Source organism: Schistocerca nitens, chromosome 7 (genome assembly GCF_023898315.1).
Source record: "Schistocerca nitens isolate TAMUIC-IGC-003100 chromosome 7, iqSchNite1.1, whole genome shotgun sequence".
Taxonomy (NCBI): Eukaryota; Metazoa; Arthropoda; class Insecta; order Orthoptera; family Acrididae; genus Schistocerca; species Schistocerca nitens.
This window is the reverse complement of record NC_064620.1, coordinates 166,327,910-166,345,514: the sequence shown is the minus strand read 5'-3', so window position 1 is coordinate 166,345,514 and position 17,605 is coordinate 166,327,910.

Genomic DNA, 17,605 nt, shown 5'->3' with positions numbered 1-17,605 from the left:
CAGTCCTAAGACTGGTTTGATGCAGCTCTCCATGCTACTCTATCCTGTGCAAGCTTCTTCATCTCCCAGTACCTACTGCAACCTACATCCTTCTGAATCTGTTTAGTGTATTCATCTCTTGGTCTCCCTCTACGATTTTTACCCTCCACTCTGCCCTCCAATACTAAATTGGTGATTCCCTGATGCCTCAGAACATGTCCTACCAACCGATCCCTTCTTCTAGTTAAGTTGTGCCACAAACTTCTCTTCTCCCCAATCCTATTCAATACCTCCTCATTAGTTATATGATCTACCCATCTAATCTTCAGCATTCTTCTGTAGCATCACATTTCGAAAGCTTCTATTCTCGTCTTGTCCAAACTAGTTATCGTCCATGTTTCACTTCCATACATGGCTACGCTCCATACAAATACTTTTAGAAACGACTTCCTGACACTTAAATCAATACTCGATGTTAACAAATTTCTCTTCTTCAGAAACGCTTTCCTTGCCATTTCCAGTCTACATTTTATATCCTCTCTACTTCGACCATCATCAGTTATTTTGCTCCCCAAATAGCAAAACTCCTTTACTACTTTAAGTGTCTCATTTCCTAATCTAATACCCTCAACATCATCCGACTTAATTCGACTACATTCCCTTATCCTCGTTTTGCTTTTGTTGATGTTCATCTTATATCCTCCCTTCAAGACACCATCCATTCCGTTCAACTGCTCTTCCAAGTCCTTTGCTGTCTCTGACAGAATTACAATGTCATCGGCGAACCTCAAAGTTTTTATTTCTTCTCCATGGATTTTAATACCTACACCGAACTTTTCTTTTGTTTCCTTCACTGCTTGCTCAATATACAGATTGAATAACATTGGGGAGAGGCTGCAACCCTGTCTCACTCCCTTCCCAACCACTGCTTCCCTTTGATGCCCCTCAACTCTTATAACTGTCATTTGGTTTCTATACAAATTGTAAATAGCCTTTCGCTCCCTATATTTTACCCCTGCCACCTTCAGAATTTGAAAGAGAGTATTCCAGTCAAAATTGTCAAAAGCTTTCTCTAAGTCTACAAATGCTAGAAACGTAGGTTTGCCTTTCCTTAATCTAGCTTCTAAGATAAGCCGTGGGGTCAGTATTGCCTCACGTGTTCCAATATTTCTACGGAATCCAAACTGATCTTCCCCAAGGTCGGCTTCTACTAATTTTTCCATTCGTCTGTAAAGAATTCGCGTTAGTATTTTGCAGTTGTGACTTATTAAACTGATAGTTCGGTAATTTTCACATCTGTCAACACTTGCTTTCTTTAGGATTGGAATTATTATATTCTTCTTGAAGTCTGAGGGTATTTCGCCTGTCTCATACATCTTGCTCACTAGATGGTAGAGTTTTGTCAGGACTGGCTCTCCCAAGGCCGTCAGTAGTTCTAATGGAATGTTGTCTACTCCCGGGGCCTTGTTTCGACTCAGGTCTTTCAGTGCTCTTTTTCGTTTGAACGCGTTAAAATGTGAGATGGGGAGAATGTCAGAGAGAGATAAAAATCGATAAAATCCAAAAACATGGTGGAAGTTCTTGGGCCAGAGACTGGAAAGTTGTCACAGAAAAGGTTCCTACTTTTGAAATGTCCGCAGCTCGTGGTCTTGTGGTTAGCGTAGCTGCCTCTGGATCACGAGGTCCCGGGTTCGATTTCCGGCCGGATTGGGGATTTTCTCTGCCCAGGGACTGGGTGTTTGTGTTGTCATCATTTCATCATCATCATCATCATTCATGACAGTGAATGTGTAAAAAAAATTGGACTGTGTAAAAATTGGGACTTTTTAGGGCGCTGAAGACCGCGCAGTTAAGCGCCCTACAAACCAAACATGATCAAGAAATCACTTTCGAAATGTTATGCCACATTTCTAGGTTTGCTTCATATGTTCCTTTCCGAATGGGTAAACATAGACCTAAAATATTTGGTCTAACAGCGAATATAAAACCTCGATTCGTCTATAGACAAAACTCTAGACACGTCTCAGAGATTAAAATTGTGTACGAGGGTGTACTAGGCTTCAGCTCCGTATAAGTACACAGGGATTGAAGCATTGACATTTCTTTAGAATTTTAGGCTCCTAACTCAATAGCAAGTTATCTCGACGTCGAAACCTGAAGGAGGATTAGAGTTTAACGACCCGCTGACGTCATACACAAGGAGCTTCTACAAGATGGCAACGGAGGGAATGAAAAAGTTCGAATCCTTTTGGATCCCTGTATTCGGCTTGATAAATTTATAGATACCACATAAAATCGAAATCAGGATGGCTGGAGAAAGATTTGAACCCTATTTCTGCAAATACTTACCCGGTATCCAAATCTCAACAAATTCCGCCATACATGATTATTTATACAATCATATTTAGCTTTTCGTTGCTCATATATACATTATCATTAAAGGTACAGGGTGTTGTCGAAAGCAGCATCGGATTTCAAAGACTATATATTTTCTACACGAATGAAAATAAAAACTTGAGGTGAATTTTAACTTACGCATCGTAACTAAAGTTCACCTCGGCGCGACTTATAGGTTACCTAATCAATTGGTTAATGGAGGAGATGTTCCTAGTGCAAATTAGATACTCGAGATGGCTGTCGCCCAACAACAAAAGCCGTTTTGCATTCTTCGTTTCAACAGGTGCAATTCAGTTATAGTTTCTCGTCGTGATTTTCGCCTCAACGAGGGATCGACAGCAAATAGCTTACGGATCTCGCAAATCACCTTTGTTCTCCGAGGACGCCACGACTCAAGGTATATGATATTTCTTTTCCAGCAGGGAACGCAGTGAAACTAGGCATTCTCGCAAAAGCGTGGGACGATTTCGAATGTTCGTCACTTGTTTGGTGCAGTACATGTTGAAAATTTGTCACAGGTAAATGAAAAGTTTGATCCTAGTCGGAATTGCGGAAGGGACCTAAACTGTATGTGTGCGCATATAAAAGATATACCCTAGTAAAATTGGATGGGGTTTTGAAAACAAAAAATTCTGTTGCCTTACACGCAAGTTAAAACTCACTCCAAGTTACTATATTCATTCATTTCTGTAATATTATTTCACTTACATCAACTATATAGGACCGTGAAGAAAAACAACTTTAGAAAACTATTCCCATCCAAAGTACAGGTTATGCTCGAACCATTCACTTTGTTTTATGAGATTTCTATACCATGGAGACAGAAGCCATGGCCCTATAAGAAAATAAACACAAATTGGTTATCAGTTTGGGCAGTACCAAATACAAGCTTGAAAGCGAAGAGTATACTGGGCATTACTGTTTCCAATGGCAATTACCGAGAGTCAATAGAACAAGTTAGCTTCTAAATAAGACACATAGTCCATACCTTCGATGTGCGCGCTGTTGTGCAGATATTTTCAGTGCAATACGGGTACGAAATCAAATGCTGGCAAGAAATGTATCGTAATGCAGAAATGTATTTACTTTGCATCGAGCAAACGGAGACCATGTTTCCTCTGTCTACTCAGGAAATACTTCTGAAAACAAAATTATATATATATATATATATATATATATATATATATATATATATATATATGCTTGACATCACTCGAGGGGATCTAGATCAAAATTAAATACAGAAGTAAAAACTTCAACAGACAAGTATGCTAATTATAATTTTATTCATGATGACCAATTATGGCAAATCTAAGTTTCCATCATTACATCTTATTCACTACATATTGCGTATTCTAAGGAATAAGCTGGATAGTTCTCAAAGTCCATGACAAGACCATGATAAAGGATAACGATTTGGTGTTAAACATATATTATGTGTATATACCTAGAATATAAGAGGAAGTTTTAACACAAAGGAACTGGAGCTTATAGAACACTTGAAACAAAGATGTATATACTTTACTGTAATAATACAAACAAAGAAACTGATAGGAACAAAAGTTTTAAATAATTGCAGTGGAGTCAAACAAAGAAAATGAGGAGCGAATGGAGTAGGCATTCTTATAGATGAAAAGTGGAAGATACATTTTTATGACTACATAAATGAAAAGATAGTAATTACTAGGTGTAGAATTGATAGAGGACATTTATGAGTCATAGGAGTATATGCACTAGTAGAAGGAAAACGTGATGATTCTAAAATACAGCTGCAGAACGAGAAAATAAATCTAATAAAACTGATCATTTGTTAATATTAGGAGACAAATACAAGAACTGGAAAGGTGCCAATAGTAGGTACAGTACGCACATTTGCTGAAATAACTTTAAATAAAATGGCAAGGCATTAAGAGATGTTACTACATTTAATGAGTTAAAAATTACAAATACTTTTTTCAGAAAGAAAGACATAATTAAATATAGCTGGAATGTAAAAGATAATAGCTAATAAAAAAATAAGTTCTCAGATTACAGGTACTCATTTGTTTAGAGGTAATGATACAGATTCTGATCACTTCCTAGTTACTTCAAAGATTGAAATATGGGCGGGATGCAGGAAACAAACAAATGTAAAGAAAACCGAAGGCCAAAACTTGAAATATTAAAGTTCATATTCTACAGGAAGAAAGCATAAGGAACTTACATCAACAAAGACCCACACAGGAATTACAAGTGGTTGAAACTAAAACAGCAATGTTGAAAACAGCTAATGGGGTACTAGGAAAAAGTGAAGTACCACACTGGAAAAGCGATCTGAAAATATGGGATACAGAAATAGCTAATAATATTAAATAAAAACCAAATTCTTATAACTCCTGTTTACAAACATGTACAAATTAAACCTGGTAAAACATATAAACACAAAAGAAGTAAAACAAAGTATCTAATAAAAATACACCACAGTGAATTATTGCTAATGCTGAACATGACATTCACAGAAGACAGAATATAGTGTTTAAACTTATGAAGCATATGAATAAAATGGAGAAAGATACTGCAAACTTTGATATAATAACAGAAAATCAATGGATACACCATCACCGAAATTTATGGTATAATGAAGACAGTGAAGAAAGTTATTCTGTAATAACTGTTAATGACGCTGTAGGTGAAACAGACGTAAAAGAATTAAAAACAGTCTTAAATGTATCAAGAAATGAAATAGATACTGTTCTAGATGGCAATAAGGCTGTTTTAATCAAGTATGGAGGAACCATTTTAGAATTTTGCTTCCCCCATTTTTTAAAAAATGTGTTTGAAGAACTGTTCTGTACCTACCTAATGGATCACAGCTAAAGTAATTTCTGTATTTAAAAAAGACATTAGGAAAGACACAGGAAATTATAAGATAACTTAGTTTACTAAATGCAAGGTATAAAATGTATAATTCTTAACTAAAGTCTACAAACTATCGCTGGTGCAATAATCTCAGCAAAATAATCAGGCTTTACAAAGGGACATTCGTGTAATAACAACATATTTTCAATAAGGCAAATCACTGAAAACCGTCGGGATTTTGGTTTGAAACGCATTTAGCATTTATTGATATCGAGAAAGCCTTTGATAAGGTAAAAAGACCCCCTTCGTTGAAAATATTGGAAATAAAAGATTTTTCCAAATACCTTATTAATACCGAGAAGAGTCTGTATGTAAATACAAAAATAGTTATAAGTTCGGGTTCGAAAACGTCAGATGAAACTTCAATAAATCAAGGTGTTTGACAAGTGTGCACTTATCACCCACTTTATTTAATTCATATATGGACGACCCACTTATGAAGTGGAAACATGAAATACATTTAGGAATTAAAATAGGATCTAGCATACCATTAAATATTGTTATATGCTGGTGACCAGATAATTATACAGAAATCAGAAGATAATTTACAAAGAACAGTATAAAGACGGAGCCAAAATGCAATTTATTACAATTTAACGATATCTTCAAATAAGACAAAGATAATGACTTTCAAAGGAAAGAATCCAGTGTCATCGAAAATAATAATAAATTAGTTTTAGAACAGGTATGCCACCTTAGCTATCAAGGATGTGATATTAGTTTTAACTGACGTTGAAAGAAGGTTAATAAATATCAAGATATCTGCGAAACAATTGGAAGAACTTCAGGAAGAAAAACAAGAAAAGGAACACAAATGAAATTCTACGAATATAAAGTTATGGTTGTGGCTATTCTTGTGTATGTTTCCGAATAATGGATTGTAACATAAAAGAAATATCACGTGTACAAGTAGCAGAGATGAAGGTCATGAGAAACGTAAGAGGCTGTAATAAAATGCATGAAAAAAGGAATGAAAAAGTAAGATCGAATTTAAAAATGAAATGGAAGGATTATGTTAACTGAATGCAAGAAAACAGTTGCCCGAAAAGATAATAAATTTTCGGCCGACTGGAAAGAGGGACCTAGATGGACCTCTTAAGAGATGTATGTGTGGATGGATGGATGACAGAGACCGCAACAGGTGATTACAACACTTAATCCTTGGAAGGAGGTGAAGACGATGCCGATCATGAAGGATATTTATTTATGTGTATTTGCAAACAATCCGATAATGACAACTTAGATTTGCCGGAACCGGCCATCACAAATAAAAATATAACTGGCGATCGTGGCTGTAGAAGTCATTACTTCCGTGTTTCAAATTAAAATTTTGTCGATGGAATTTAGTTCCAGTCTAAAGATGGGCAGGAGCGTCGATATAGGCAGTAATACCTGCAAAGATATCACAGTAAAAACTACCATGCACTGCTGCCCGTTTCATTGTGTATTTATGCTTCATAAGAAATGAACAGTTGTAAAGACGTCTTAGGACATTCACGTAGGCAGTAAGTAGAGAATACCGAGACACGAAGCCACTGAATGTTTATAATGTGGCCAGTCTGTAGGTAGGAAATTCAGTACGCCTCATTTTCGTGTGTTAGGCTTTCAGACATTTGTCAACTCCAAAAGACGCACTATGTTGTCCTAAACTGGCATTTAGCCACAACGATTGGTTTAAGAGTTTGTTATGCACAGCTAATCTCTCCATTTCGATAACTATCAACAGTTGTGTACTCTGGAACGTATGTGCCCGAATGTGACTGAAGGCTGATGAAAAATATAGCCATATTTTCATCGAAATTATTAGTGCTCAAAAAGGAGTGATGTCAGGACGATGGAGTAAACGGATGAGTGAGGTATATGGTATGTACGAGGGCAGTTCAATAAGTAATGCAACACATTTTTTTTCTCGGCCAATTTTGGTTGAAAAAACCGAAAATTTCTTGTGGAATGTTTTCAAACATTCCTGCTTCGTCTCGTATAGTTTCATTGACTTCCGACAGGTGGCAGCGCTGTACGGAGCTGTTAAAATGGCGTCTGTAACGGATGTGTGTTGCAAACAACGGGCAGTGATCGAGTTTCTTTTGGCGGAAAACCAGGGCATCTCAGATATTCATAGGCGCTTGCAGAATGTCTACGGTGATCTGGCAGTGGACAAAAGCACGGTGAGTTGTTGGACAAAGCGTGTGTCATCATCGCCGCAAGGTCAAACAAGACTGTCTGATCTCCCGCGTGCGGGCCGGCCGTGCACAGCTGTGACTCCTGCAATGGCGGAGCGTGCGAACATACTCGTTCGAGATGATCGACGGATCACCATCAAACAACTAAGTGCTCAACTTGACATCTCTGTTGGTAGTGCTGTCACAATTGTTCACCAGTTGGGATATTCAAAGGTTTGTTCCCGCTGGGTCCCTCGTTGTCTAACCGAACACCATAAAGAGCAAAGGAGAACCATCTGTGCGGAATTGCTTGCTCGTCATGTGGCTGAGGGTGACAATTTCTTGTCAAAGATTGTTACAGGCGATGAAACATGGGTTCATCACTTCGAACCTGAAACAAAACGGCAATCAATGGAGTGGCGCCACACCCACTCCCCTACCAAGAAAAAGTTTAAAGCCATACCCTCAGCCGGTAAAGTCACGGTTACAGTCTTCTGGGACGCTGAAGGGGTTATTCTGTTCGATGTTCTTCCCCATGGTCAAACGATCAACTCTGAAGTGTATTGTGCTACTCTTCAGAAATTGAAGAAACGACTTCAGCGTGTTCGTAGGCACAAAAATCAGAACGAACTTCTCCTTCGTCATGACAACGCAAGACCTCACACAAGTCTTCGCACCCGAGAGGAGCTCACAAAACTTCAGTGGACTGTTCTTCCTCATGCACCCTACAGCCCCGATCTCGCACCGTCTGATTTCCATATGTTTGGCCCAATGAAGGACGCAATCCGTGGGACGCACTACGCGGATGATGAAGAAGTTATTGATGCAGTGCGACGTTGGCTCCGACATCGACCAGTGGAATGGTACCGTGCGGGCATACAGGCCCTCATTTCAAGGTGGCGTAAGGCCGTAGCATTGAATGGAGATTACGTTGAAAAATAGTGTTGTGTAGCTAAAAGATTGGGGAATAACCTGGTGTATTTCAATGCTGAATAAAACAACCCCTGTTTCAGAAAAAAAATGTGTTGCATTACTTATTGAACTGCCCTCGTATTTGTAGCTGAAATCACGATGGAAATAGAAGTTAGTGATTTATTGATCCACAATACCTATGTTAAGTTCTAGAATCGATACTAGCATGTAAGTGGCCAGTTCAGATCGCCGGCGGGCTTCAGTAAGTGCGGGCTCAGTAATCAAGCCGAGGACACCTCGCCGAATTACTTCCCACTCCGTGAGTCTAACCGGTTCCCTGGCCTTGCTTTCGCCGACCCGCGAATTCCAACATGCAACGCGCTTCTGCATACGATCTCACCGAGCCGAAATGCGTTCCGCTCGGCCTCCCTCAGTCCGTACTAAACTCGAATACAGTGCTGACTGTTCTGTTAACGGTTTTACAAAATTACATTGATTCGCTCAGCAGTTGGTTGTTGTTGTTGTGGTCTTCAGTCCTGAGACTGGTTTGATGCAGCTCTCCATGCTACTCTATCCTGTGAAAGGTTCTACATCTCCCAGTACCTACTGCAACCTACATCCTTCTGAATCTGTTTAGTGTATTCATCTCTTGGTCGCCCTCTACGATTTTTACCCTCCACGCTGCCCTCCAATACTAAATTGGTGATCCCTTGATGCCTCAGAACATGTCCTACCAACCGATCCCTTCTTCTAGTTAAGTTGTGCCACAAATTTCTCTTCTCCCCAATCCTATTCAATACCTCCTCATTAGTTATATGATCTACCCATCTAATCTTCAGCATTCTTCTGTAGCACCACATTTCGAAAGCTTCTATTCTCGTCTTGTCCAAATTAGTTATCGTCCATGTTTCACTTCCATACATGGCTGCGCTCCATACAAATACTTTTAGAAACGCCTTCCTGACACTTAAATCAATACTCGATGTTAACAAATTTCTCTTCTTCAGAAACGCTTTCCTTGCCATTGCCAGTCTACATTTTATATCCTCTCTACTTCGACCATCATCAGTTATTTTGCTCCCCAAATAGCAAAACTCCTTTTCTACTTTAAGTGTCTCATTTCGTAATCTAATTGGTTATCCACTTATTAATGTGGGTCTCCAGATCTTCATAAAAGCTAGAATCCTCTTTTAACATTTCCTCCGCAGTTTTGGACGAAGCCGACCGTTGTGGCCGAGCGGTTCTAGGCGCTTTAGTCCGGAACCGCGCTGCTGCTACGGTTGCAGGTTCGAATCCTGCCACGGGTATGGACGTGTGTGACGTCCTTAGGTTATTTAGGTTTAAGTAGTTCTATGTCTAGGGGACCCATAGTGCTCAGAGCCATTTGAACCATTTTTTTGGACAAAACGTTGAGTTACCCTAAGCAATTCATCTGAATACGTAATGCACTCGAATCATCCGATGATGACCTGCTAAGAAATGGAAACCATTAATGATTTCACTTTTGCGACGCGTGGCTGAAAGATATGACAAAAAAGGCAGTTTACACCTTAGTATTACGCTAAGACAGCAATAATAGTTCATAAAAATGCCATTAATACTCGTTAAAGACCGAGGACTCATAATCAGTGCCGAAAACTTTTCGATTCGACATAATAAACCGTATCCGTGAAGTATGTTTATCAGTCTGTGTCATTTCGGCTGGTGTTGAGCATGGTACGATGGTATTGACGACTGTATTGAGCCTGTGGGTAGAAGAGGATATGCACCATGGAACGGTTGCTGAACCATGCAGTGTGAATAACGAGAAATAGGCCTATTCATCATCATGCCTGTACAGTTAAAATCGGTAGCATGTATTCGCTTACTCCAACCAGAAACCACATACTACGTAGGATGCAGCACTTTGACATCAGTCAATGAAGAATAAACGTGTTGCCGACCGAATACATTCAGTCATATAACTGATGCACAGATAATTAAAAGGCTCAAATTTTTTCGTTGAACAGCTCTTAACCTCTTTATTTCTATTCCCCAGTGAACTGCAGTATTCAAAAATTTGAATGTGATATAACTAAGTCGTAATGATCATCTACTTTTATACTTCGCAAGTAACCTTATGCTGCTGGTGTGTAGCAGAGTTACTTCCCCCGTTTTCTGTTCCAGATGCGAATGGTGACGGAAATTTTACCTTCACGGTCTTTTCGTGAGATTTATGTAGCAGGAAGCAATACGTTGGCTGATTCTTCTAGAAACGTACGCTTTCAGAATTTTGATAGTCAGTCACACCGTGATTCACATCATTTCTCTTGCAGCGTCTGCCTCTGCTGTTGGAATGAGCACCTCTGCGACGCTTTGTGAAATGAACCAGAGACGAACAGCGCTGTTCTTCCTTGGATGTTGCTTCCTCTATCAATCCCGTCTATTTAAGGATCCCAGACTGACACGCAATGCTCAGGTAATGGTCACATGAGAGTTTTGTGAGCAACCTTCATGGACGGACTAGAGTTTTCGATGATACTTCCAATGCATCTCGATCTGGCATCTGCCTTTCTTATGATTAATTTGTATGTGGTTCTTCCACTTAGAACCACAGAGGATTTGAAATGCCACAAAACCTAAAAAAATTGACATATTATACCTATAAAATAGCTTGGAATTTTTCGCTTAAAATGGTGTTAAATTTGTTAAGAAATTCTAATTAGAAATATTTTGCATTCTTCAAAACTGTATATGCGCTCAGTAAAGGTACCTAACTTATGATGTGTTCTTATTCAAATTTTCACAGTTCTGAAAACGTTAAATGTAGGAGGTTGCGGATTTCGCTCTTCTGTTGTATAAACTTTGATCATTCGGCTGGTAACATTGTCACAGCAACCAGCAGTGTTTACATTTCAGTTTTTAATCTGTGAGCTAGTGTCGTGAGACTAGAGATGTGTTTGCACGTCATTCAGAGTTTATCTGTCTTTTTGTTATTTTTAGTGCTGTGTTACGCAGTTTCTACGACGTCTAGGAGAACATAATTATTTAAAAATCACAAGTTCCGTGGCAAACGATTTACAAACAACTTTCGTGATCCTGAAGGACTTTTTATAGGACTCGCATTGTAGACATTTGCTTTATATTTACGGCTGTATTTCTCTATAATAACAGCCCACTGGATTTCCAAATCACCATAAAAAAATTTTATACGAAACCATTTATTCCAATTATATAGATTTGCGGCATCCTGACCACCACAGAATGTGTCTTACAGGTTGTATACAGAATCAAAACGACTCGTTCAACAACGACAAATGGACTAGTGTACCTAAGAATGTCTTTGTTGGGATAAAAGCTGAAGTGGGGTGTCATTGTTACTATTATTACAATCAATGATAATCATCTGGATAGATTACAGGTCATGGAAACGCTTGAAATTGTTTCTTATGTTAACACCATCGAAGGTCATCAGCATCGGGGCGACGTGTGTGTAAGCAAGACTCAGTATGCAGTTGATTTTAACACAAAGCAGCAAGGCCAACAAGAAGAAGAAAGAGTCTAGTTGAAGAAGAACAACGGAAGATGACCCTGAATTCTCTTCTGGACAATTTCGAGAGTAAAATAAGAGATATTTGTGAATTTTCATAATAAATTATGAATTTTCATAATAAATTACTTCAATTGCATTTTGAAGCATTTAACATTTCCAGTGTTTGAACTAGAATCATGGAAAGATTTGGCTTATTCTCCGGCTCCGTGAGATTTATACGAAATTTTCCCCATTTAAAAATGACGTAAGGTCAAAAAATTCATAAATATTATGCCAACCAAAAAAAACATTGATTTAGTTCAGTAAGCTAACATTACGTTCTGAAAAAGAAGTAAAAATTTCAGTGTTCTAGGTGTAACTATTATAGAGGAAAAGGTACATAAATTTCACAAATTTAATACTGACCTGATAGTACGTTCCGACTCCCCTTAAAATAAGCTCTTACCTCCCTAATAAGCAGCAGACCCCGGTTCAAGTCCCGGCCTTGGCATAAATTTTAATTCAGTACTTAAACTTCTCTCATTATCGAAAATTAAGTTTTATTCAAACTCGGGAGTGCATAGGAACAGAGCCCAAAGGCTACAATTTTTAAATTCACAACACTTTATTACATAATTTCACATAAAATAAACAGACAAAATCAAAAATGTTGTTAGTTACAAAGGCTGTTACAAACGCCCCCCGCCCCACGTTATGCCAACAGGAAGAGGACGAGGTGCCTTAGTCTTTTAACGTCCCATCGACAAGGAAGTCATTAGAGACAGGGTACAAGCTCTATTAGGGAAGAATGGGGAAGTAAAGCGTCTGTGTCCTTACAAAGGAACCATCCCGGCATTTGCCTTACGCGCTTTAGGGAAGTCACGGAAAACTAAATCAGGATGGCCGGTCGCCGGTTTGAACCGTCGTTCTCCCGAATGAAAGTCCAGTGTGCTAACCACTCCCCCACCTCGTTCGATATTATCCCAACAGCGGCCGCCTGCCGTATCATGTACACTCTTATTACAGGCTGCTACAGGAAACTTCACAAAAAAAGAACAAGCATACGTCTAAGGACAAACATAATGGTTTCACAAGCCCACAAACCCTCAGGATTGTAGCACAATAGCACTAACTGTAATTAATAACATACTTTCATAAATAAGAAAACGTTTAAAAGCCAACTTTAAATGAAACATACACGGTACCGGTTATTGGCGCCGCAGAATTACACGGCAGTTACTTTTCTTGAAAGGGCCAGTACACTCCATTAACAGTCGTCCAGTAACAATCAGTGAACGGTTGTTATGAAATGCAATGGGCCAATGATTGCAAATTTAAGGTTATTAAACAAGAGTGTATTTCAATAAACTCGGCTCGTTTAAGGTAATTCAATAAAATGGAAATCACACTAAAGCTTTTAAGGGAACTTAAACACACAAATTAAAATAAAACAAGTATTGTTTTGGAAAGGATCCAGCAGATTGGCATGCCAAATTCGTATGAGGCAAATAAAGTTCTAGCCCGCATCTCGTGGTCGTGCGGTAGCGTTCTCGCTTCCCACGCCCGGGTTCCCGGGTTCGATTCCCGGCGGGGTCAGGGATTTTCTCTGCCTCGTGATGGCTGGGTGTTGTGTGCTGTCCTTAGGTTAGTTAGGTTTAAGTGGTTCTAAGTTCTAGGGGACTTATGACCACAGCAGTTGAGTCCCATAGTGCTCAGAGCCAATAAAGTTCGATGCTGTTAGGAGAAGGAAAAAACACTAAACAATTAAAGGACAGGCATTGAATAAAGTTTTACAGACTTCCAGATCCTCACTCAGACCATAGCGAACCAAAGCTCGCCTCTGTTCAGCCACATGGAATAACTTTCATCACCAAGCAACGCCTTGCCAGTGTGACAGCAACTAAAGGCGCTTGCCATTGATCGTGTTTCACGTTAGCGAGTCACCAAAATGCCACCGCCCAGTACGATTACAACGGCCAACTCAACCCACTTGCAACGAGGAACTTACTTCACACCGAATGTCGTGTCTCCACGTAAGTCCGTCCACGACGGGCTAATAAAACGTCCCAACATTGCTCGCCTTCCACTGCTGTGTACTGCAAGTTTTAAAGTCTACTTCGGCACCACACTACCTCGCGTGTGCGATAAACTCAGCTTCTACGAAGCACTGCATTCTGCTCGGTGATCACATTCATTTGTCCGTCAACAACTGTCTCCGTCTGTCCGTGCTTTCCTCTTCGCGTTGAGCGGTACATCGCGGGCCAGTAGCAAGACTCTCTACAGTCGACTACGGTCATTAGAAATAGACGTTTGACAATAACGTACAAGGGAGAATATCCCATGCATCTTGTTTAGGTAATCTAAACCATATACAAAGACGCCAAAGTAATCTAAAAATACAGACACTTCAGAAACAGCCGGCCAGTGTGGCCGAGCGTTTCTAGGCGCTACAGTCTGGAGCAACGCGACGGCTACGGTCGCAGGTTCGAATCCTGCCTCGGGCATGGATGTGTGTGATACGCTTAGGTAAGTTAGGTTTAAGTAGTTCTAAGTTCTAGGGGACTGATGACCTCAAAAGTTAAGTCCCATAGTGCTCAGAGCCATTTGAACCATTTGAGCCACTTCAGAAACAAATAGAATGATAACAAATTAAGTTGTCAGGGATGTAGCATGTCACCGAGTCGTATTGAAGACCTCATAAGAAACTGAAAGGAGGAAGCTGAAATGGAACTACAATATAAATCGTATACTGTGTGCAGATGTAACTGTATTACAAAATACAGAGATAGACTTACAACACTCTGTGTATAAGTTGGGAAGAAAGCATTACAAACTAAAAACATCTGCTACTAAACTAAAAAGTATGGCCCACTATTGTAAATTTCCAGTTGGAGCTAGGATTGTTATCGGAAACAAGGTAACTAAGCAAGTCTCCAATTTTAGTTATTTTGGCAGTGACGAAACAGAAAACTTACAAATTTCAGCATACATATAGAACTATAAACAAAACTTTCAACTGTAAAATTAGAATAGCGAGAAAATTTGAACTATGTAAAACAATGGCATTGCTTGTGCTACTTTGTGGCAGCGAATCCTGGATTAAGAGAAAGGGAGATAAAAATAACATAAAGTCAGCACAAATGAGATTTCCAAGAAATGTCAAAAGCTACTCAAGCAGGGATCACATAAAATGATTACATCCGGTTAGCACTAGGAATTTATAATTTAAACGATACTTAATTTTGAAAACATTTCTGGAGACATCTATCAAACTATAATACCTCAATTTAATTATGAAACAGTCTAGATCGCAAAGCCACGTTTATTACAAGGTGGCCGGTTTCGGAAACCACATTGTCATCTTCAGAGCTTAAAAACTGTAACATGATACAGGATATGAATCACAGGGATACACAAAAAGAACTTCATATTAGCTGTAAAATTATAAAACATAGATACACCCATATTAATAGACAATGGCTGTACATGCAGTAGGAATCGCTGAATGACGATAATCAACTGCTGGAGAGAGCAGGACCGCCATTTTTTAAATAATGCAGGCTCCGATTACACCTGGCAGCAAGATGTCAGCGTTAGCCAATCACGTATAAGTCAAAAGAATTATATACAGAAAGATGAACTTATTAGTAAATAGAACTTCGAAATTACGTAGAATAATTTTATAATAAAGAATAAACAGACTAAGAACTTTAAAAAATTGAATAAACGTCACATTCGTGTCAGGTCAGTTTTAGCTCTACATTATACTTGTTCATCAATTAACTGTCTTGATTAGCTAACTTTTGAAATTACTCACTTTTTTATTAGCTACGACATCATATATTTTAGAAAAATGGGCACATCTTCTTTTCATATTTCTATCCTTTCATACCACTTTTATTATTATTTGCTAGCACATAGCTCTTTACTATAGATCGAAATGTCCATTAATGGATACTGCTTATTTATATTCTGGGACTGAATCTATGGAGTGTCCTACACTAAGCTTCAGTCATCGATGTTTGTGACCGCTGCAATGGAAGGCGCCCAAAATCAACGTCTACTATCTTCATAGTAACTACTTCGTAAATCTAAGGAATATGGTCTTGTGGACACCATCTGTCGATATTCATAGCCATCTCTTTGTAAATCATGCTGCTTGCTACATCTTTGGAACGGTGTCCACAATCTCCATAGAAACCAACGACATCTTAATTATTTTCCCAGCATGCCCATAGGGGGCAACCTATATACAACGAATGGGACGTTTATTTGTGTCTTTCTTCAAATTTTTAGATCATTTATTTGACAATAGGTGGATTAACAAACTGTTTCTTCTTTTTATAAAATTATTCTACGTAATTTTGACGTTCTATTCACTAATAAGCACATCTTCTGATTGGCTTAAGCTGTCATCACGCTGCCAACCGTAGACGGAGCCTCCAGTATTTAAGAAACAGTTGCACTGCTCTGCCCAGAAGCTGAGTATCGTCATTCAGCGGTTCCTGCTCCGTGTAGAGCCATTGTCCGTCAATATAGGTCTACCTATGTTTTGTAATTTTATAACTAATATTACGCTCCTTTTATGTGTCTCTCTAATTTATATCACGTATTTTTACAGTTTTGAAGGTCTGAAGATGATCATGTGGTGATCGAAACCAGTCACCTTCTAAACGTACCTCATTTTAAACGAGGTAGCCTGAAGAACACAAAGAAGCTCACAGGATTGATGAAGTTAGAATTCCGGCGACTGTAAGCAAGTGACGCCTTCAGGAAGAAGAGAGGAAGGATCGCCGAGAGAGAGATGGAGTTAATTATGTAAAGGAGGAACAGGGATATTATATATAGTGCAGAAGAAGAAAGGGGAAAAGAAGCCTTGATAATAGTCTCAATTCGGCGGCGAAGAGTCCACTAGTTTCTTCAAAAAATATTGTTCAAATGTCTCTGAGCACTATGGGAGTTAACATCTGAGGTCATCAGTCCGGTAGACTTAGAACTACTTAAACCTAACTAACCTAAGCACATCACACACATCCATGCCCGAGGCAGGATTCGAACCTGCGACCGTAGCAGGAGTGCGGTTCTGGACTGAAGCGCCTAGAACCGCTCGTCCACAGCGGCGGCATTGTTTCTTCACATAGGGCATATCTAGCTGAAAGTACTCCTTGATCATTAAATCCTTGGAGTTACGAAATTTCGAGCGTGTTGACTGCTACGTTTCATCCTTTGTTCCAAATCGTAGCCTATCAGACATTTTTATGAGATTAGGATCGAGGAGTTTCGCGAGTCTATTGAGGGTACGATCTTTTTAAAAACACAGCTGTTACCTCATGTCACGTAGATGCTAATGGTACATTTTGCCATACAGAAACGTTAGCCTGTCCATGTTGATACACCAACCAGTCGGATAACTCCATGCACGGTGCGGTTATGGACACCTCATAAGATAATATCTCCTTTCTGTTGTTCTCTCGCGTCTCAACTGCACTGGTTTCATATAACCAACTGTAACATACACACCACTTCAGTCCATGACACCTTTAGTGGCACAGGATCACAAGCATACGCGTTGGAAAAGTGGGTGGGGTGGCAAGAGGAGACACTTGACCCCTCCTGGAAATTGTGTTGGACTTGTTATTTTGCGTCCAATTTAGCCGAATTCCTGAATTGCGTCTACTTAGTTGTGCAAAATTACCTCTAATTCCGTTTTTGCTACTTTTCATTATCTGCGTTTTTCTTCAGCCATCTC